Source organism: Hemicordylus capensis, chromosome 1 (genome assembly GCF_027244095.1).
Source record: "Hemicordylus capensis ecotype Gifberg chromosome 1, rHemCap1.1.pri, whole genome shotgun sequence".
NCBI classification, from domain to species: Eukaryota; Metazoa; Chordata; class Lepidosauria; order Squamata; family Cordylidae; genus Hemicordylus; species Hemicordylus capensis.
This window is the reverse complement of record NC_069657.1, coordinates 440278862-440302259: the sequence shown is the minus strand read 5'-3', so window position 1 is coordinate 440302259 and position 23398 is coordinate 440278862.

Sequence of the window (23398 nt, the reverse complement as noted above, 5' to 3'; positions counted from 1 at the left end):
CAGGAATTCAAAAGAAAATACAAAAAGCATTTACTAACTGACTAGCACAGAGCTTTACCTTAGTCTATCAGTAGGCAGGTCCTTGGCTGAGAGAGTGTCAACCTCTACAGCTTCTCCCATGGAACACCAATTTGCAGATGAGAAAGGGTCAACACTGGCCAGGCCTTTGTCCTCTAGCTTTCAAGCCATGAGGGAGGGGGTATGGCAGCTTCTTATGTTGCTATGAACATCCCTTGGAAGGGCATTCCAGAGTCTAGGTGCAACCACAGCAAAGGCCATTTGGAGAGGAGAGCTGGTCTTGTGGTAGCAAGCATGACTTGTCCCCTTAGCTAAGCAGGGTCTGCCTTGGTTGCATATGAATGGGAGACTCGATGTGTGAGCACCGGAAGATATTCCCCTCAGGGGATGGAGCCGCTCTGGGAAGAGCAGAAGGTTTCAAGTTCCCTCCCTGGCTTCTCCAAGATAGGGCTGAGAGAGATTCCTGCCTGCAACCTTGGAGAAGCTGCTACCAGTCTGTGAAGACAATACTGAGCTAGATGGACCTATGGTCTGACTCGGTATATGGCAGCTTCCTATGTTCCTATCATCATGTTTCTCACATATCACAGTTAACTGAGTCTTGGATGTCAATGGGCAGGACCGGCTCTAGCCATTGGCCAGATTGGCCTCGACAAGGAGCATCAAGGGTTAATGGGCATCAAAAAGAGCCATGACACGCCCACATTCCCTTCTCCTGAGCCGGGGCGGGGGGCGGGGGAGAGGGACCAATCAATCCTGCTTTCTGTGCCTGCCCCCTGCATTCTCACAGCACCAGCAGCCACCGCCTCATTGGCTCTCCTGTAGTTCCTTCCATCCCTTGTGCTCCTCCCCTGCTTGGCATTTGAAAGCACATGCAGAGGAAAAGCTGCTCCCAAATTAAGTCAACTGCAAAAAACATTAAAAACTTATCTGGTTTGTTTGTAAGTCACTGTGTTTTTCTCTCTTTTCTCCCTGTAGGTAGGGGTGTGTGTGTGTGTGTGTGTGTGTGTGTGTGTGTGTGTGTGTGTGTGTGTGTGTGTGAAAACCCATGTATTGTTTCTTCCCCACCTACCTCTCTCACCCCAGCTACTGTATAGTGCGCTATTCGTTCATTCATTCAGTTTCTATACTGCCACTTACGGTTGTGCATTCCCCCCCCCCCTGTTTTGTTTTTGACCCAAATCCGAAATACCCCCGTTTTGTTCTTTGTTCGAAATCAGCCAATCTGAAACACCCCAATTTTGTTATTTGTTCGAAATTGCAAAATCCAAATCCGAAACATTTTGGATTTTGAAAAATGGCCCCGGGGAAAAACTAGTGGGTGGGGGTGGTAGTGCCCAATGGGTGGAAACTACCACCCAAATTTCAGAGGAATTGGGCAAAGGGCTGGGTTTGGGTGAATTTTTGAAGTATAGGATTTTTCACTTAGGGAAGAATTGAGGTTTTAGCAAAAGTATAAAAGGGGGTGGGGTGGCCCAGAGCAGAGTAGGGTGGGTGGTAGTGCCCAGTGGGGGCAAGTAAGCTGCCAGAATTATTTCAAAGGAATTGGGCAGAAGGCTGATTTTTAAAGATGTAATGGAGTTTGTGTGTCTGTAAAGTTCTTCCCTATAGGGAATGATGGACCTCCATAATTCCTGCCCCATAACTGCACTTGGGGGGCACCAGGGTGGCCCAGAGCGAGTGGTGGTGTAGACCACATAAGGTGCCAACCACCTACATGGGTTGCTAACCCATGGGGTACTGGGTTCTGTTGTTTATGAGATGTTTTGAGTGTAAATTCAGATTCTCTGGTAGCATATGAGAGTGGATTCATGGTTTGTCATTGAAAATCTCATATGCTACCAGAGAATCTACACTCAGAACACCTCAGAAACAACAGAACCCAGCACCCCATGGGTTAGGAACCCATGGGGGCGGTTGGCACCCCTGTATGCACTACACCACCACTCACTCCCGCCTGCCCCAGTGCCCCCCAGGTAGAGTTATGGGTCTGTTGAAACCTCCATTATTCCGGGGGGGGGGGCTTAAAGAAGCGTAAACTTCCAACAATTCCTAAGAAATCAGCCCTTTGCCCCATTCCTTTGGAATCTGGGTTGTGGCAGGCACCCCTTGGGGCACTGCCACCCAACCCACTGTTTTGCCCCTCAGGCCCCCTTTCTGCCCCGAATCTGCCCCAAAGACATTTCAACCAGAAATTCTTTAAAAATCAGCCTTTCCCCCAATTCCTTTAGAATCTGGGTGGCAGCAGGTACGCATTAGGGCGCTACCACCTGATCCACTCTTCTGCCCCCAAAGCCCTGAATCCACCCCAAATAACATCAACATCACGTATCAACAACAGCAGAGCTTTCCAAAGAACCAGGCAGATTTCCAAAGGTCATGCACATCCACATCCCCCCTGCCTGAAATGCAATTGATCTACACACAACAATGAAATGCACACTGCCTCACTGGCCAATGAGGGTAAAATTTACCCTTAAATTTGCTGAAAAGGAATAAGGAGGCAATTTCCAGCAGATCAGCCCATGCTTTTGCTGGCCATTCTGCAGGCTGGAAGGGCTAGAAATTCAAACAGATGTCAAAACGAAAAATGGAGACTGAAGGAGAAAGACTTTCTGTGATTGCAAAATGGAGTTCCAAAACAGCCGAAACAAAAAAAAAATTTTTGTATCCAAAACAGGGACGTTTTGTTTTGGCTACAAAATTTTCTGTTTTGAGCATTGGGTGTTTTGTTTTGGCTACAAAACAGCCGAAATGGCCTGTTTTGTTCACAAAACGTTTTGTATCCGAAACGAAACGCACATCCCTACTGCCACTCAGGGTGGTTTATACCTCAGGGTGGTTTACACAGAGAAATAATAAATAGATAAGATGGATCCCTGCCCCCAAAGGGCTCACAAAGAAACATAAGATAGACACCAGCAACAGTCACTGGAGGTACTGTGCTGGGGGTGGATACGGCCAGTTACTCTCCCCCTGCTAAATAAAAGAGAATCACCATGTTAAAATGTGCCTCTTTGCCAAGTTAGCAGAGAGAGAAATTCTCCCCCACCCCACCGCTGCAACACACACTTTCTACTCCGTCTTCTCTGCATGTGAACGTTAAACATTTCCCCTTCCTCCATCACCAAAAGTACATCTTTTTATACACTTCCTTCAAAATAAGGATTTGCATATCAGATCACAGGAAAGTCCCTTTAAAAGCTCTCTTTGCCTTCAAATGCTTATCTGCAAATCCTAAGAAACTGGGGTAACTCCATTCTGTTGTCCTTTCTGAAATCAGATGGGTGGATAAATAAACCTAAAATGATAGCAAACTTGTGGCTTTTACTTCTGCATGACATATATACTGCAATCACTTTAAACTATAAACATCACAATATCTAGCAGACCCTCCCTTCATGAATTCCCTAATCTTATCTGTCACAGGAGATAGGGACACTTTGCATCTCACCACCCAGATGGGAGGAGATTAGAATACTCTTTGAACTTCATACAGGTGGGAGAGCCACAGGTGCTGACACATCAAGTCTCCCATTCATATGCAACCAGGGTGGACCCTGCTTAGCTAAGGGGACAAGTCATGCTTGCTACCACAAGACCAGCTCTCCTCTCATCTTGCCCCCTCTGTAATGATATCCCAACATCTTATGAAGACTTCTCTCTGACACTTTGATGGCTTTAAATTGTTTCCTGGAGGGGATAATTTTTATCCATTATATGCTGCCCCTGCTCTTTTGTTTCGGTGGCTGACTAAATTTGCTGAAAGAGGTCCTGTTGAAATTAAAAGGACAGGTTAGGCATGTCCTTTTCATTCCCAGGGGACCTTTTCGAAAAAATTTAGTCAGGATGTCAGTCAGTGTGTTTAATTGTGATTTGTACATTTATTTTATAAATAAAATGAGAACCACCTTGAGCATTTTAAACAGCGGCTGGACATTAAAGTTACTAACTAACTAAATGCCATAAACTATTGGGGCCTGTCACTTCTGAAGCAAACATGGAGGAAAACCAGGAAGCATGTAAACATGTGCATGTGTACACACACACACACACACGCGCACACACACCCCTCTCAATTCTGAAATTTGGTTCCATCCCCAGAAAAAGTATAGTTGTGGGGTTAGCAGCAGAACTAAGGATGACAGCAGTATAGGATTAGCTCTCTCAGGCCCCACTGAGTCGGCGGTAGATACAAACATCTGGTGGCGAGGAACTGAGACAAGTATGATTCGTTAGTATATGGAATCAAGTATTGTATCATCAGAATTTGCAAATTTTGATTTATATCCTTGAAAATCTTCCCGTTTCACCTTTCTATTGAATTCCAACACCTTCTACTGTGCCACATTGCATGCCAATTAGTATTCAGCTTACCAGTGAACAAATTCTAATATTAATTGCAATTTACCTCAGCTAAATTTTTAAAATATCAATTAAATGCATGTTGCATAAACTTAATTGCCAATTTAATATATTAACAAGAATGCAATTGTGTATTTATTGCTTGTGCAATTTTAAGTTAATTACAATGTCAAATAGATTTACTTTGGGTACGATTAATAATAGCAATGAACACCTTTTTAACATTTTAATATCAGCATGTGTACATGTGTACATATAAAGAACTTTAAGTCACGCAGCGGGGATATGCTTGACTAACAAGCAGAAGGTTGCCGGTTTGAATTCCCACTAGTACTATATCGGGCAGCAGTGATATAGGAAGATGCTGAAGGCATCATCTCATACTGCATGGGAAGAGGCAATGGTAAACCCCTCCTGTATTCTACCAAAGAAAAGCACAGGGCTCTGTGGGCACCAAGAGTAAAAATCGACTTGATTGCACACTTTACCTTTATCTTACATATAAAGAGCTGGTCTTGTGGTAGCAAGCATGACTTGTCCCCTTAGCTAAGCAGGGTCTGCCCTGGTTGCATATGAATGGGAGACTAGAAGTGTGAGCACTGTAAGATATTCCTCTTAGGGGATGGAGCCGCTCTGAGAAGAGAAGAAGGTTCCAAGTTCCCTCCCTGGCAGCATCTCCAAGATAGGGCTGAGAGAGACTCCTGCCTGCAACCTTGGAGAAGCCACTGCCAGTCTATGTAGACAATACTGAGCTAGATGGACCAATGGTCTGCGTCAGTCTATGGCAGCTTCTCATGCTCCTAAAAGATACCAAAGGACATTGGCCTAGGTATGTTTCAGAAAGTCATTGGTGACACCAGAAAATGGGTGGGGGGGAGGGGTTTGGCAAATAGTGTTGATATTAGTTTGCTGAAACAGAATTGGTGGGGGGCAGGTGGAGGAAAAACTATTTGTCGGGTTGGGGGGGGCACATGTCCCTACCTGCCACTGGAGCTGCTCTAGGAGAAAGCAGTGTTGTTCAGTAGTAGAGTAGGCACAAGGCTAAATCCATACCATCTTCAGGTAGACCCCAGACTGAAACTCTGGAGCTGTAGCCAATCAGCCATTTGGGCCCTGGATACCTGTGGGACCGCCTGCTCCCAAGGGTTTCTGCCCGCTTGTCGAGGTCATTGGAAGGGCTTCTGCTCTGTTTGCTGACAATGAGGGAGGCTCGGCTGACATGACCATGGGACAGGGCCTTCTCAGTCTTTGCCCCCGAAGTTTGGGATGCTCTCCCAGTGGGCATCTGCTCCACAGTCTCCCCCACAGTTTTTGGAAAGCAAGTGAAATCTTAGCTTTTTACCCAGGCTTTTATATGAGTGTTGTTTTTTGTTGCTTGCTTGCTTGCTTGATTAAGTGCCATCGTCGGTGTCAATTCTTAGAGACCACATAGATAGATTCTATCCTGGATGATCTGTCTTCAACTTGGCCTTTAAGGTCTCTCAGTGGTGCATTCATTGCTGTCGTCATCGAGTCCATCCACCTTGCTGCTGGTCATCCTCTTCTTCTCTTTCCTTCAACTTTTCCCAGCATTATGAATGTCTCAAGGGAGCTGGATCTTCGCATAATGTGTCCAAAGTATGATAGTTTGAGCCTGGTCATTTGTGCCTCAAGTGAAAATTCTGGATTGATTTGTTCTAGGATCCACTTGTTGGTTTTCCTGGCTGTCCATGGTATCCTCAAAAGTCTTCTCCAACACCAACGTTCAAAAGCGTCAATGCTTTTTCTATCTTGCTTCTTCAAAGTCCAGCTTTCGCATCCATAGAGTGTTACAGGGAAAACCATGGTTTGTTGTTACTGCTCTATATTTCATGGTCTTATTGTGTATGTTTTTTAAACTTTTAATTAGATTTGTATTTTTCTATTTCAATTTAATATTTGTATTATGAAACTGTTTTATAGTCCTCTGTGATTTTAAAAGTTTTGTAAACTGCCTTGAGATTGTTTTAATGAAAGGCAGTATAAACATTTAACAATAAATACAATAAAAGATAAATCAATAAATCAGTGTACAGAATACTGATGGTCTCCTGATAATCTGACTCAATATAATGTTTACTTCCATGAATGCCCCCCCACCACCAAAAAACCCCCTCCCTTCTATAAAATTTAAGAACATAAGAAGTGTGCTGCTGGGTCACACGAAGGGCCCATCGAATCCAGGACTGTATTTCCACAGTAACCAAGGAACAGGCTTCTGAGAAGCCTACAAGCAGGCCTTGAAGACAATAGCCCTCCCTTTCTGTTGCTTCCCAGCAACTAGTATTCAGAGCTATACTGCCTTTGAACATGGAGGCTTCATTTGTTTATCATGGCGAATACTCTCTAATAAGCACATCCTTCATGATTTCTCTGATTCCCCTTTAAAGATGTCTAAGCCAGGAGCATGAAGCCTGGTGATTCCTTACCTTGATTTGGACCAGTACTATACAGGGCCAGGGCCAGGTTTCGTGAACACATGGGTAGAAGAACACGAGTGCCTCCCAACCCTAACCTCCAAATTCTTGCTTCTGCCTGCTTTGTAATGGGCATTACATAGCCAGATGAAGACACATGACAGAGTTGATCAAAGCAATAGAGGTGCACACATCTGATTTTCAGATTCAATTTCAATCAAATTTGAATTGAAACTGGCTGATATGAATAGAATTTGAATCAAATTGACCCTGAACAGGTCGATTTGATTCTAATTCAAATCAATTTGACCTATCTTGGCACCCTCCCCCCCAATTTTTTAAACCAATCAGGCACCTGGATGGTTTTTAAAAGTGCCAAAATGTCCCTAAATGGTAATTGAATTGATTCAAATGGATTTGAATTCAAATCTGGCCAATTCGATTTGAATTAGAATCTAATCACCCTCTTAAGGGGTGATTTGATTTGAATTAGAATAGTTCAAATTGGCCAGATCCAAGTCAAATCTATTTGAATACTGTCCCTGGCATTTCCAGAGAGGGCAGAGAGAGACTCCTGCCTGCAGCCTTGGAGAAGCGCTGCCGGTCTGTGTAGACAAGACTGAGCTAGATGGACCAAGGGTCTGATTTGGTGTATGGCAGCTTCCTATGTTTCTTAGCTGTTTAGTACCCACAGAGGTCAGCATAGTGGTGAAGTGGGGGAGAGGGGAAAGCTTTGGTCCAAAACTGAAGCAATCCTTATTGTTCAGGACAATAAGAAGCAGAACCCTCCCTGAAGCCCCAAACTGAATTGCATCCCCACCACCGAAGTGCCAAGGCATTTCTGAATCAAACTGAGGTTGCTTTGCATAGCCCTAAAATATACATTTTTGGGTGGGTTTTTTTGCAGAAATCTAACATGTGGTTCAAAGCTTACCTCCCCCATCCACCTTCTCCCTTCCGCAGTGTCCCACCAATTTCCCCCCACCCCCAGTCCTAACACTGATTGGCTGACCTTCTAGCACAGCCATACCGGCAGAATGTGCTGTATGTGATGCATATTTACTTGGCTGCGATTATGAAGATCACATCTAATTATACCGCACATATAAAGAGGCAAGAAAACGTGATTTCCCTAAGAGAATAGAAAACAACTTCAAGGGAAAATAAAGGAGAGTTAAACCATGTCTAGAAAGGCGTTTTTAGCTTCTTAGCACTAAATGAGTCAAAGCTGCGATCACCACAACAATAATACAATAGATTAAAATGGCATCTTTTATTGGATTATGGAGTGTGTGGTATTAAAAGTTGAGTGTTTATCATCCTATAACTTTTGCAGCAAAGCCCATGATTTCAGTAGCAAAGACTGAGAACACTTTGGCAAATTTTACTGTCTTGAAGGTTAAATGTTAACAGCCTGGTCCTATTCATTTGATATCACTCTGGCAGTGGCTTGTGCTATAACAGCTCCACAGTGCCTTATCTCTGGCAAGAAATGGTAGAGCCATCTTCCTCCTTCCAAAGGACTGTGGATATGGCCATAGCTCAGAGACAGAGCACATGTTTTTCAAACAGATGGTAGGGATGGGCATGGAACCGGTGGAGGGTAGTTCAAAGATGGGGGGCATACCTTTAAGGGCGGGGGAGGGTGCCCTTACCCCTCCTGCTGCATTTCCGCCACTGGCACTCAATTTTAAAAGTCCTCCTCCTCAGCCCGAAGTTAACAGAAGTACCTGGCATGCAAGCTGGGCGTGTGTGCATGTACATCGCACTCGCTTGCGTGCCCACCCGACCTGCATGGGCACATGCCCGGCATGTGCACACGTGCCGGGTGCTTCCGTTAACTTCTGGCTGAGGAGAACAATTGGGCGGCAGGGAGGTACACTGCCGTCCCGAAGGGGACTTCTAAAATTGAGCGCCAGAGGGGAAAATGCAGCAGGAGGGGTAAGGACACCCTCTCCCGCCATTAAAGGTATGCTCCCCCTGCCTTCGAACCAGTGGAACTGTCGGCCGATTGAACTGGTTCAGAGGTCCCTATGGTTCCGTGCACATCCCTAGCAGAAAGTCCCTGGTTCAATCCCTGGCATCTACAAGTAGGACTGGAAAAGAACTCTGCCTGAAATCCCAGAAAGTTGCTGTATTATAAACAGATATGTATCAATAATTTGATTTAGAATAAGGCAACTTCTTATAAAACAGAGGGGGGCATGTTCCTTGTACCACACTTAGAAAGCCTCAGCTGTCATGGACATGGGACAGGGCCTTTTCAGTTGTTGCCCCCAGACTTTGGAATGTCTGCCCAGTGGATGTTTGCCCTCTTCCTTACTCCCTGCTTTCCAGAATCATAACATAAGAACAGCCCTGCTGGATCAGGCCCAAGGCCCATCTAGTCCAGCATCCTGTTTAACACAGTGGCCCACCAGGTGCCTCTGAGGAGCCCACAGGCAGAAGTTGAGGGCATGCCCTCTCTCCTGCTGTTACTCCCCTGCAACTTCAATCATTTGAAGACTTGTCTGTTCACCCAAGTCTTCACACCTTAGAATATTCTAGATATTCAGAATATGCTAGGTATTTTATCAGTTGTGATTATAGTGATCACATATAATTATACTGTAGAGATATGCACAGAACCAGCTGGCCCAGTTGGATTCAAGGCTTGAACCCAACCAGGCCAGTTCGGTCTGGCACCCCCCCTCAACCCCCCCCCCCCGGTTTGGTTCAGTCTGGGGGGTTTCACAAGCTTCATTTCATTAAAAAAATTTTTACCTCCTCCCCTGGGGAGTTCCTGGAGGTGGCGGTGGGGTGTGTGTGTGTCTGCGGAGGTTCCCCTTCCCCCCACTGGCCTTCTTCATGCCCCCCTTGGCCAGTTTGGCCAGTTTGGGGCCTTCACCTGGTGGCCTGGTGGCCATTATCGAGCCCACACACCTGCATACTTGGCCTCTGTGTGGCCCGGGCCATGCAGAGGCTAAGTGTGCAGGTGCGCGGGCTCCATAATGGCCACCAGGTAGCCGGGTGAAGGCTGAAAACCAGCTGAAGAGCGGCTGAACCGGCCAAGGGGGCAAGAGGAAGGCCAGTGGGGGGAGGGGGACATCCACAGACCCCCCCTGCTGCCTCCAAGAATTACCTCAAAGGGAGTAAAGGTAATTTGTTTTTTACTAAAATGGTCCATAACCCCCCCCCCAAACATTTGGGGGTGTTTGGTCTGGGGTCGGACCAAATGGGGTGATTTGGTTCGATCCTGGACTGTCGAACCAAACTGGCTTGATGCTGAACCTGTACAACGTCGAACCTGTTTGCACACTCCTATTATACAGCAGATATGAGCCCTGTTCAGGCATTCAAAGAGAACGCCGTTGAACACACTTACAGGCCTGGAAGCAGGTCGGAGATGCCACCCCCAGCCCATCACTCACTCTCCCGCCCCACTCTTCACGCATAAAGTAGCATTCATTTGATGAGATGAACACTGAAAGTGTGACTTCCTCTGTTTCCATGATCAGAAGACTGGGGTACCCACTGAGTGCCTGAACAGGATATAAAGTGGGAAAAAGTATGTGGGTTTTCTGTTCTAGTGTGTGATATGTATCGGCTGAGATCCAGTACCGCATTAGGACCCAGCATTAGGAGGCAGAGAAGGAGTTGTGTCTTTGCAGCAACGGCTTCTCTGAGTCAACTAAAGGCTTGTTGAGCAGCAGAGCATGTGTGCAGAGGAAGGGAGCAGTGATTTTTGCTGCTTCTCCTCTCTCCAAAAGTGCTCTTTCACTTCCGGAAATATGTCCCTGAGGGCTGCATGAATTTTACTTTCAGCTAAGTTTGAACCTCTCTAAGTAATGTTCCTCTTGAAAAAGGTTTGCAACAGAATTGCAAGTAAGTGAATAAAGTTATATGTTTTCTAAATTTTTGTTTTAAAAAGGCTGAACTGATTGAGGGCAGGTTGCTGTTGCTAACACTTTGATCCACAGATAGTCCCCCCCCCCTTAATCAACTGGGAGCTCGAAAGGGGGTGAAAATGTTGATAGCATGGGAGGGAAGGGACATTGACCAGTGGCCTCTCACCCCCTGATAACTATTCTGGCAGTGGCACCCATTCTGAGTGATGGCAATGTGAATGCTTCTCACTCTGAATAGGCTTTGTTTGCCATCATGTCTCCAAATTTAGCTGATTGCATGGTGTTGTGGTGTCATCACACTCCCTATGTGATATCTAACTGGTTGGAATGAGTCTAGAAAGAAGCCCTAACAAAACAAACATACAAAAATCCATTGGAAGTAGTGAGAAATAAAATGGCTGCAGAATGCTGGAAACAATTGTGATGGGGTGTAAAATCAAGGGGATTGAGGAAAACATTTCAGGCAGCCTGAAAGAGAACCTCTCTTTCTCGAAGTGTTCAGAGCTAAACATTTGGTGCAACCTTAATTTTAAAAAACCCATCCTTTAGGTGTCTCTTGTAAGAAAGATTTTGGAAGGGCAGGGCTGAATGTAAATAAATAAAAGGCACTATGAAACAGTCAACACAGAGCTTTGGACCTTGAAGTCTTGTTTTTATTAGATGAGGGAATGTTAGACAGGAGACTAAAGTTATCTCAGAGGGTCAGAGGATTTTTAACTTCCACATGGACAGCCAGCACAGATGCGGGAGTTTAAAAAAGATGAAGTTTGTGTTCTGTATGTCTAGCAAGGCCGATTCGGTCTTCATTTGGGCAGAATACCAAAAAAGATACATGCTCAGTCCACCAGAAAACCCCAAAGGGTAAAAAAAAAAAAACACCTGCATGGAAATCATAATAAAACATAGTGCTTTCCTCCATAGCTTCATTCTCATTTTTTAAAGCACTAATCTCCTTACCCAGTGGAGCCAACAGCTTTACTCAAAACTAAATAACATTCATAATCGTTGGACCAAGACACTAATGCATGAATCACTCAAAGCAGATCACAGGCTAGTCTGTTGCAAACCTCCGCACAGAACCTTTGCAGTGCTCGGAGGGGTCAGTTCATATACACAGAAAAATCCAGTGGGAAAGCTATACCTGTACTGTTCCCCTTGAGGGTCCAGGTGTGGGTGTGTATTCATGTTGGAATGCTCCTCCATGGGAAAAATCCATGTATGTGTGAAATTACAAAGGAACATACAAAAAGCTTTGCTGGATCAGGCCCAAGGTCTATCTCATCCAGCATCATTTCTCCAGCAGTGGCCCACAAGATTCCTCTGGGTAGCCCACAAGCAGTAAATGAAGATGTGTTCCCTCTCCTTCCATTGCTCCCTTGCAACCAGTATTCAGAGGCAGTATGCCTCTGAATCTGGAAGTAGTATATAGCAATCGAAACTAGGTTTGCTTGTTTGTTTGTTTGTGGGGAGGGGAGACCATTCTCTTAGGTGAGGCTACCCACCTTCCACTCCTGGGCCATCAACACCACCTCTGCTGGTTGCTGCTGGCCACGAGAGCCGTGCGCCATAGCCCGCTCCCCCATGTTTAACTGGTGAATTGCTTCTATAGGTATGAGGGCTTCCTACCCCATCCATCACCTTCCAACAAACTTAACTGATGGGCTATTGCCAGGTGTGAGGGCCAGCAACCAGCCCCTCCACCATATCCAGCAGCTGGATTGCCACAGAGACAGGCAGGCATGGCCTGCACTGAGTTGACCATGCTCTCCCCTTCTCCATGGGGGAAAGAGACTGGGGCAAGCTAGTGGGGGCCCTGGCCGTGGGTCTCATGTACTCAGCCGCTCGGTGGTGGGCCGCCACGGCACGATCCACTCTAGGCCCTCTGGGGGAATATTTTGGAGTCCCCACCCACCCAGTGGAGGACCGGACCTCAGACCAGAGGTCTGGTCCAAAGGGCACCACTGCCCAATGCCTCCTCCACTGTGCCTTGCAGCTAGATTGTCTCTAGGCTCAAAGGTCATGCTCCACCCTTGACACTTTGCTGGACAGCTGGATCGCCACTAGGTATGAGGGCAACCCATTGCCCGTCCCGCTCCACCAAGCCCCAGCATCTGGGTTTCTATAGAAAGGGAAGGAATAATCAAAGGAAATGGGGGAAAGAAGCCTGGCTCCGTCCCCTTCCCCCTTCCATTACAATCACACAGAAGGGTGAGGCACAGCAATGGAGGAGACAGTAATGGGGAACACCTGAAAAGTTCCAACTCAGAGCATGACCCTCTCTCTCTCTCTCTCTCTCTCTCTCTCTCTCATCTCCTGCTTCTTCAAAACAAGGTCCAAACAAGGGATGGGGCAGGCAGCCCATAGGAATGGGACTCTCAGCCTCACTCTCAACCAGGCAGCCAGTAGGTCTCGGCTTGAGCCCCCTGGGCCTGGTGCTAACAATGCCAGTGTTATTGTTAGATGGCAAACCAATTGAGAGCGACCTAACTGCTGTCATGTAAAATAAATGAAGAGTCTCCTTACAGTTGCTTTGCAGCATTAGTATCTCTTACCACCTTTCTGTTGGTTTGTACTTGTTCAATCTAATGGACGTTAATTGACTCTTACACTGGAGGTACCCTTTTATGTAACTCACTTCGCATAATGGTTAATCCAGCCCTGACAAAACACATTTAGAAAGATTATTGGAAATATAGTGACACCAAAGTTTGCCATCTTTTTTCGGGTCCTGCTCTCCTGCTTCTAAAAGCAACCTCTCTCTCTCACTCTCTCTCGCTCTCAGAGAGAGGGGAGGGGAACAAAGTGATGAATTCCTAAAAGGGAGCTAAAGTGACAGGAGGATCTTTACTTGGTTAATCTCTTTGGGTCAAGCTGCTATTTAAAGCCCAAACAAACAGGTGGAAATACTAAGCTTAACTGCACTTAAATCTTAACCTTCATTGAAGTCAAAGAGATTTTCTGCAGAGACACACATATATTAGCTTGATTTCCGAGGCGATTACCATCTACACATTTGAGCTTGGTTTCAACCTGTTTCTGGGTTTCCCCCAAAACTGGAGATCAAGAGTTTATTGCTTTACGTTGAAAAGAGGTGAAAGTTAGCTCTTTTTAAAAAAATTCAACAATACCTAAATACATTGCAGTCATCATTTTTTCCTTTCATCTTGCACATTAAAAATAAACTGGCTGCCCTTTGGTTTGACAAAGCAAAAATAAAGTTGCCGCTCATTCACAAGAGTCACGCCGTCTAGCCCATTAGACATTTTTGAGGCTGATGTATATATTCAAATGTCAGAACATTCCAGAACCTCGCCCACATCATGCATCGCCTCCAGCCTGCACTTGAGGAGCTTTTATTAACACTTCAGTCTCTTTTGCACAAACAAAGCCGATCAATCAGATTACGCAGTCAGAGCTTTGCCCCAGGCGGACAACAATCTCGTTGACTGAAGAGCAGGAATGCATACAATACAGCTAAACAAACTGCTGCTATTCTTTTTAGTTTTGTTGCTTGTTTGTTTTTTAAAAATGCTAACAAAATACCACAGTGTCTCTGTGTGTGTGAGCACACGCACGCACATGTTTGCTGCTACTTTCTAGCCTTAGGTAACCCTCCTATCCCCCAAAGGTCAAGGAAATTTTATTATACCCTTCGCAAAAGTGACAAAGGCCTGGCCTTCCAAGGTTTTTAAACTGTTTTTAAACCGTAAAAGGTTTGGCTTGGTTTTCCAGGGATTTAAAAACTCTTTTGTTTTAATAATGGTTTTATGTTGTTTTTACAGTTTTTTATTTCAATAGTTAATTGATTTTAGTTTTGTTTTAATGTAAACTGCCCTGAGCCATTTTTGAAAGGGCAGTATAGAAATCAAATGAATGGATGGATGGATGGATGGATGAATTAAAAAAATCCTCTTCCCAATACACACACTTTTGCTGCACACACACACACACATCAGTGAAAACAGGGGTTGGGGGTTGGACCAACACTCAAAAACACCATAATTTGGTCCTCAGATTTGGTCTGCCTTCTCCCTTTTAGCCTTTAAAACCTTATTGAAGACATTTCTTTCCCACCCTTTAAATCTTTTTTTTAAAAAAAATTATCGGATGCTGTTCTTGTTTTGTACACTGCCCTGAGTCTGTGGATTGGGCGGTATATTAAATCTTTTAACAAATAAATAAAATAAATAAATATACATATGCTTTAGAGTAGGGCTGCTCAGCTTCAGCCTTCCTGCAGATAATGGCCTACAACTCCCATAATTCCTGGCTATTGGCCACTGTGGCTGGGGATTATGGGAACTGTAGTCCAAAAATATCTGGGACGCCCAAGTTGAGCAGGCCTGCTTTAGAGTTATGGTGCAAGACGTTCTGATGAAGAGGAACCATCAACTCCAGTATATTAGCAAAATACTTAATTTAAAATCACAGATATGTATATTGAGCCCAGGATTTGTTCTGTCTGTGCTAGATTGGTTTTCGGTTTATCTGTAAGCTCAGATTTATAGATGGTAATCGCCTCTGAAACCAAACTAATATGTGTGTACCTCTGCTGACAATCTCTTTGACTTTAATGAAGGTTAAGATTTAAGTGCAGTCAAGCTCAGGATTTCCCCCACTGACTGAACAAAGAGGCACCTTTTAAAAATGGTGATTCTCTTTACTGAGCAATGGGAGAGCAACAGGCCCTATCCAGTCCCAGGACAGCATCCCTCCAGTAGCTGTTGCTGGTGTCTATCTTATGTTTCTTTTTAAATTGTGAGCCTTGTGGGGAAAGGGATCCATCTTTATTCATTTTTATTTCTCTATGTAAACTGGGAACTTCTGTTGAAAAGTGTTATATAAATATTCACTGTTGTCTGTCTACATACATGTATCTCTACCTTCTTCTTTGTTTACTTCGTACATCTGCTGAAATAGGACATTGCGTATGGTGAAGGACTGAGATGAAGTCCTCTGTTCCGTGTTCTGTTCTGTTGTAGTGTTGTGCAAGTCAGTAAAGTTGGGATAGGATTCCAGAAATCCCGGATGCCACCATGAGGAGGCAGCAGAATAGGGGGCAATTCTGCAGTGGTGGTGATGGCTCTAAAATTGCCAACCTAGCACTGGCACAGGGGCGGAGGAAGACATTCTCAGGAGTATCTGGGGCAGGCATGGAATACTGCTGGGTAGCCTGGAAAAGCTTGTAAGGTGGCTGGGAGGAACCGTGGGATGGCTCGGTACTGTAGTTCTGCTCAGAGCTTTTCCCATCAGAGAAGCTCTGAGCAGAACTGCAGTATCCAACCATCCTGTGCTTTCTCTCACCCTCCCCATGCACTTTCCCAAGCTGCCCTGTGTCACTGCCTACCTGCCCGAGAATCTCTTCAGCCACCTAACCACCTCCATCAACAATAACAGAGCCTCCAACAACACTGCACTGCCAGGGGCAATTACCCTTTGGTGGGGACTGGAATTTCCGACATCCTATCCTGACTTTACTGACTTGCATAGTCCTTTGTTATATGTTTTTAAATAGCAGCCTAAGGTCAAAACTGACCTCTAGTGGTTGCTGCCCGTGGCTCAACTCCTTTGTCACTGCACTGGAGCACATATGGCCAGAAGCCCTGCAGCAGAGGGAGAGACCACCTGCTTCCCAGACAGCCCCCAGGGTGAGAGGCTGGTGTTGGCTGTCTGTTGTTGCTGCTATTGATGCTATTGAGTGCCTGCCTGCAGGAGAGGGAGAGGGTCGGAGCCCCTGCCAGCCCCTACTTGACCTGTGGGACTGTAGCCACTCTGCAGGGAGTCTGTGCAGGATTGGGGCCCAGGAGTGACTCAGCAGTCCCTGCATACTATCTGCCCAGAATGGCCATCTGAGCCTATAAAGGGACACTACTTGTGGCACCGGGGTCACCACCGAAGGAGTGACACCAAAGGGGATTGCCCCTTTGGGGGAGCCACTTCAGGGGTTAATGAGGGTGAGGGCCAGGCCTCCTGGCCAGGAACCTTGTTTGTATTAGTGGTGGTTGAGTAAATGGGTATATAACATTTTGGCTTCTGTATTAAGTATCCTTCGGGTGAGACTAGGGCTGTCTGGAGATGGGGAGATAGGGGGCGTATCCACTAATTATGGGGTGGCAATTCCAGTGGTGGTGGGGAACAGCGGAAGTAACATTGGCAGGTCAGTGAGTCATTACAGGGGAAGGGGAATTGGAAATCGAATAGCTATTTCCCCTTCCAGCTGTCCTATCAGCTCGTTGACCTTGGAGAGAAGTGTCAACTACCCTTGGAACCTCACCTTGTTCCTTTGTAATGCCAGGTCAGTCCACAACAAATCAGAAACCATCCATGATCTGATTCTGGATGATGGCGTCAACTTGGTATATATTACAGAGATGTGGTTGGGGGAGGCTGGTGGCCCGGCCTGGTCCCAGCTTCTCCCTCCAGTGTACTCTGTTGAGGAGCATGTGAGGGACCGTGGGTGGGAAGGTGGAGTGGCTGTGGTCTATAAGAATAACATCTCCCTTACCAGGATCCCTGTTGAAGTGTTGGATCATATTGCATATGTGCACTGTGTACTTAAGTTTGGGGACCAGGATAGATTGGGACTTCTGTTGGTGTACTGATCACCCCGCTGCTCAACAAAGTCCCTAACTGAGCTGACGACTTGGTCTCAGGCGTGGTGTTGGACTTCAATGTTCATATTGGGGCCAGTTTGTCCAGGGCAGCCCAGGAATTCATAGTGCCATGTTGTGGATTTAACCCAGTCTTTGTCTCAAAGCAAGAGGGGAAGAAAAATGCTGAATCATCCTCTCCCTTGCTTTCACCCACAAAGGCTGTTCCTTTAAAACTTAAATTTTCCTGTTTCCCCAGTAGCTTAATCTCTGCCACCATGCCCACTTTTTAACAGAGTTTAGTCCCCCACTGGTGTGGGTGAAATTCCAGGGTACTCTCCTTCTCTTTATCAAATGGAAAAGTACACAAAAACCTCCACGTGCAAGCCTACACGTGATGAGAAAACTTGGTAGAGTTGCTGAGCAATCAAATTGAGACGTGTGTTGCACCAGAGACAAAAACCCATTTCCCGCCCCCCTTTCTTGAGTTAAAAATCCACTCAAAGAGGCTGGTTAAAATTGCAAAGGAAAAAAGGGGAAAAAAACTTATTTAAAATACTACAGACCGCTTCCGTCTGAGGCTTTCTCAGCTTTTAGTAACAGGTAAGAGGAACACTCAGAACTAGCAAGAATAGTTCAAAAAGCACCCCAGTTGCAAGGAACAGGAATATAGGAATCTTTGAAAGCACCTTTAAAGGTTAAAGAGACTTTTGCAGTGCCCTGGATTGATAGATGGGCCCAGGTTCAGTGTTTCTTAGTTTGTTATGTTACAGATGAAATACAATAGACTAGTTGTAAGGATTTGCAAAGCACACTAAAAGAAAATAAGTTTATAACGCAAACTGACTTGCTAACTGTTCCCTAGACTAAATCCCATTTTCCTCACTACACCTGATGAGAGTCAAGCTTCCTGCAATCCCTTCTCTCAAGAAACTGCAGATATCCTTCCATGAGAGAATTCTCCAGGCACTGCTTTGCATTCTCTTGGCAGTGCTTCTCCTGGCACTGCTTTGCATTCTCTTGGCAGTGCTTCTCCTGGCATTGCTTTGCTGTGGTTTCGCTCCTACCTCTTGGGCAGTTTCCAGATGGTGTCCCTTGGAGACTGTTGTTCTTCAAAATCTGAACTTTTGTATAGTGTCCCTTGGGGCTCTGTATTGTCTCCAATGTTGTTTAACATCTACATGAAACCGCTGGGAGAGATCATCAGGAGATTTGGTGCAGGGTGCTATCAGTATGCTGATGACATCCAAATCTTTTTCTCCATGTGAACATCATCGGGAGAAGGCATAACTTCCCTAAATTTCTGCCTGGAGGTGGTGATGGGCTGGATGAGGGATAACAAACTAAGACTGAATCCAGATAAGATGGAGGTACTTATCCTAATAAGACGGAGGTACTTAGCCTATCCTAATAAACTATCTAATAAACGGACAATAAGCTCCCTAAATACTGTAAACAGCCAACTAAAACAGTATGAAGATAGAAGGTCAGCAGGGGAAGGGGCACTTCCCAGTGTATTGCACAGAGTGCCACATGTACGACTATTTGCCCCATGGGCAGAAGTCAGGGGTGTGTGCTCGGTGCAAGGAGCTCCTGGCTCTCAGGGAACAAATCCGTTCCCTCGAGACCAAGGTGGCGGATCTGGAGAAGCTCAGAGAGACAGAGAGGCATGTGGACGAGACCTTCAGGGATGTGATAGAGGCATCCCACTCCAGGGCTGGTAGCTCCTCTGCTGTCAGGAAGAATGAAGGTCTTGGGCAAGGAGGACATCGGTCTGAGGAAGAGGGAAATGCTCCTTTAGAAGAGACCCCTTCCGTGGATGATGAGCCCATATCCTCTCGCACAGGGGATACTCCTCTGGGGGCTGGGGCCTCCTTGTAGTCGGTGATTCGATCATTAGAGGGATAGAGAGATGGGTTTGTGTCCCGCATGTTGACCGCACGGTGACTTGCCTGCCTGGTGCGAAGGTTGCAGGCATTACGCAGCGTCTAGACAGGCTCATAGGCAGTGCTGAGGAGGAGAAAGCTGTCGTGGTGCACGTCGGCACCAACGATGTGGGGAAATGAAGTTGGGAGGTCCTGCAAGTCAAATTTAGGCTGATAAGTAGCATTTTGAAGTCCAGGACCCCCAAGGTAGCATTCTCAGAAATGCTACCTGTTCCATGTGCAAGTACAGTGAGACAGGAAGAGCTGAGGGGTTTCAATGCGTGTATGAGACGTTGGTGCCGGGAGGAGGGGTTTAGATTTGTTAGGCACTGGGGCACATTTTGGGGCAAGCAAGGCCTGTACCAAAGGGACGGGCTGCACATGAACCAAGATGGAACCAGACTGCTGGCGCTTAAAATCAAAAAGGTTGCAGAGCAGCTTTTAAAATGACACCTGGGGAACAGCCGATGGGAGCTCGGCAGTATCCCATTTGGCAAAAGCCATCCTTTAAAATGTGAGGCTGCAAAGAATTCAGATAAAACAGAAGGGGACAGAGCAGAACAGCATAAAGAGCAGATGGGAGCCTGTGCCAGCAGGTCAAAGAGTCAAAAGAATAGCATACATCAGGGGAGAGATTCAGTGTATAGGTGCTTATATGCCAATGCCAGAAGCCTCCAAGCCAAGATGGGTGAGCTGGAGTGCTTGGTTGCAAATGCATAAATAGATATAGTGGGCATAACAGAAACATGGTGGAACAGTGAGAACCGGTGGGACACTATTATCCCTGGGTATAAACTCTATAGAAAGGACAGGGAGGGGCGCCTTGGAGGAGGGGTAGCACTGTATGTTAAAGAAGCGATAGAATCTAACAAGCTAGAAAACCTAGGTGGACTGGAGTCCTCCACAGAAACCCTGTGAGTGACTATACAAGGCCGGAAAGGAAACATGCTCCTGGGGACGTGCTATCGCCCTCCGGATCAAAATGCCGACAATGACTGGGAGTTGCAGGAGGAAATCAGGGAGGCGTCAAGGAGAGGCAGGGCTGTAATTATGGGTGATTTCAACTACCCACACATAGACTGGGTAGATTCACATTCAAGTCAGGACAAAGAGGTCAAATTTCTAGATACGCTAAATGACTGTGCCCTAGAACAGTTGGTCATGGAACCGACCAGAGAGAAGGCGACCTTGGATCTAATTCTGAGTGACACCCAGGACCTGGTGCGTGATGTCAATGTCAACGACCCTTTAGGGAACAGTAATCATAGTGCCATCAAATTCAGCATACATGCGGGGAGAGAATCACCAAGGACGTCTAACACGGACATTTTGAATTTCAGAAGAGGAAACTTCTCCAAAATGAGGAGTATGGTGAAAAGAAAGCTGAAAGGGGAAATCAGGAGAGTCACTTCGCTCCAGAGTGCATGGAGTTTACTCAAAGCCACAATACTAGAAGCCCAGTTAGATTGTATACCCAAAAGGAGGAAAGGTACCACTAAGTCCAGGAGGATGCCAGCATGGCTAACGGGTACCATCAAGGAAGCCATAAATGGGAAGAAGACTTCCTTCTGAAATAGGAAGGCCTGTCCAAACGAAGAGAACAGAAGGGAACACAAACTCTGGCAAAAGAAATGCAAGGTGACAATAAGGGAGGCAAAAAGAGAGTTTGAGGAACATTTAGCCAAAAGTATCAAAGGGAATAACAAAAACTTCTTTAAGTACATCAGAAGCAGGAAACCTGCCAGGGAGGCAGTTGGACCATTAGACAATGAGGGAGTGAAAAGGATTATTAAGAAGGATATGGAGGTTGCAGAGAAACTGAATGTGTTCTTTGCATCTGTCTTCACGGCAGAGGATACTGAACATATACCTGTTCCTGAACCAGGCTTTTTAGGGATGGAGGCTAGAGAGCTGAGTCAGATAGAAGTGACAAGGGATGATGTTCTAAACTGTCTGGAAAAACTGAAAGCTAACAAATCACCAGGGCCAGATGGCATCCATCCAAGAGTCCTCAAAGAACTCAAATGTGAAATTGCCGACCTCCTTGCTAAAATATTTAACTTATCCCTGAAATCGGGCTCTGTACCAGAGGACTGGAGAGTAGCAATTGTAACACCGATTTTCAAAAAGGGATCCAAGGGCGATCCGGGAAATTACAGGCCAGTTAGCCTAATGTTTGTTCCAGGCAAATTGATGGAAAGCATCCTCAAGGATAAAATTGTAAAGCACCTAGAAGAACAGGCCCTGCTGGGAGTAAGCCAGCATGGCTTCCGCAAAGGTAAATCTTGCCTCACCAACCTTTTGGACTTGTTTGAGAGTGTCAACAAGTGTGTGAATCAAGGTGATCCAGTTGACATAATCTACCTGGACTTCCAAAAAGCTTTTGACAAAGTTCCTCATCAAAGACTCCTGAGGAAACTTAGCGGTCATGGGATTAAGGGACAAGTACATGTGTGGATTCCTAACTGGTTGAAGGACAGGAAACAGAGGGTAGGTATAAATGGAGAGTTTTCACAATGGAGGGAAGTAAGAAGTGGGGCCCCCCAGGGATCTGTACTGGGACCGTTGCTTTTTAATTTATTCATAAATGATCTAGAAGCAGGGGTAAGCAGAAAGGTGGCCAAATTTGAAGTTGATACCAAACTCTTCCGGGTAGTGAAATCCAAAATGGATTGTGAGCAGCTCCAAAAGGATCTCTCCAAACTGGGGGAGTGGGCGACAAAATGGCAAATGCGGTTCAATGTTAGCAAGTGTAAAGTGATGCACATTGGGACGAAAAAACCCAACTTCAAGTATATGCTGATGGGATCCGAGCTGTCAGTGACGGACCAGGAGAGGGATCTTGGGGTTGTGGTGGACAGCTCGTTGAAAGTGTCGGCAATGTGAAAAAGGCAAATTCCATGCTAGGGATCATTAGAAAGGGGATTGAAAATAAAATGGCTAACATTATAATGCCCTTACACAAAACTATGGTGCGACCACGCTTGGAGTACTGCGTACAGTTCTGGTGTAAAAAGGACATAGTTGAACTGGAGAATGTACAGAATCTTAAAAAGGAATCTTTTTTAGATTCCTTTTTAAGGGCATAGTTGAACTGGAGAATGTACAGAAGAGGGCAACCAAGATGATCAGGGGCTTAGAGCACCTTTCTTATGAGGCAAGACTACAACACCTTGGGCTTTTTAGTTTAGAAAGAAGACGACTGCGGGGAGACATGATAGAGGTCTATAAAATCATGCATGGTGTGGAGAAAGTCGACAGAGAGAAATTCTTCTCCCTCTCACAAAACACTAGAACCAGGGGTCACTCAATGAAATTGATTGCCAGGAGGTCTAGGACCAACAAACAGAAGTACTTTTTCACACAACGCGTGATCCACTTGTGGAACTCTCTGCCACAGGATGTGGTGACAGCCAACAACCTGGATGGCTTTAAGAGGGGTTTGGATGACTTCATGGAGGAGAGGTCTATCAATGGCTACTAGTCGGAGGGCTGTGGGCCACCTCCAGCCTCAAAGGCAGGATGCCTCTGAGTACCAGTTGCAGGGGAGTAATGGCAGGAGAGAGGGCACTCCCTCAACTCCTGTCTGAGGCTTCCAGTGGCATCTGGTGGGCCACTGTGCAAAACAGGATGCTGTACTAGATGGGCCTTGGGCCTGATCCAGCAGGGCTGTTTTTATGTTCTTATTGTGTGGGGTCGAAATTCTGGAGATGAGTTTGATCTGCCTGTTCTGGATGGGGTCACACTTCCTTGGAAGGAACAAGTACACAATCTGGGGGTACTTCTGGATCCAAACCTCTTCCTGGTGTCCCAGGCTGAGGCAGTGGCCAGAAGTGCCTTCTTTTGACTGATATTCCAGCCGTGTCCGTTTCTTGATATAGACGATCTCAGAACAATGGTACATAAGCTAGTAAGCTCCAGACTGGATTACTGCAATGCACTCTGTGTGGAGCTGCCTTTGTATGTAGTCCAGAAACTACAGTTGGTCTAGTATGCAGTGGCCAGGTTGCTCTTTGGGTCATCTCGGAGAGACCATATTATTCCTATATTGAGAGAGTTACACTGGCTGCTGATAGATTTCTGGGCAAAATACAAGGAGCTGGTTGTAACCTATAAAGCCCTAAACTGCTTGGACCCTGGGTATTTAAGAGAACATCTTCTTCCTCATGAACCTCACT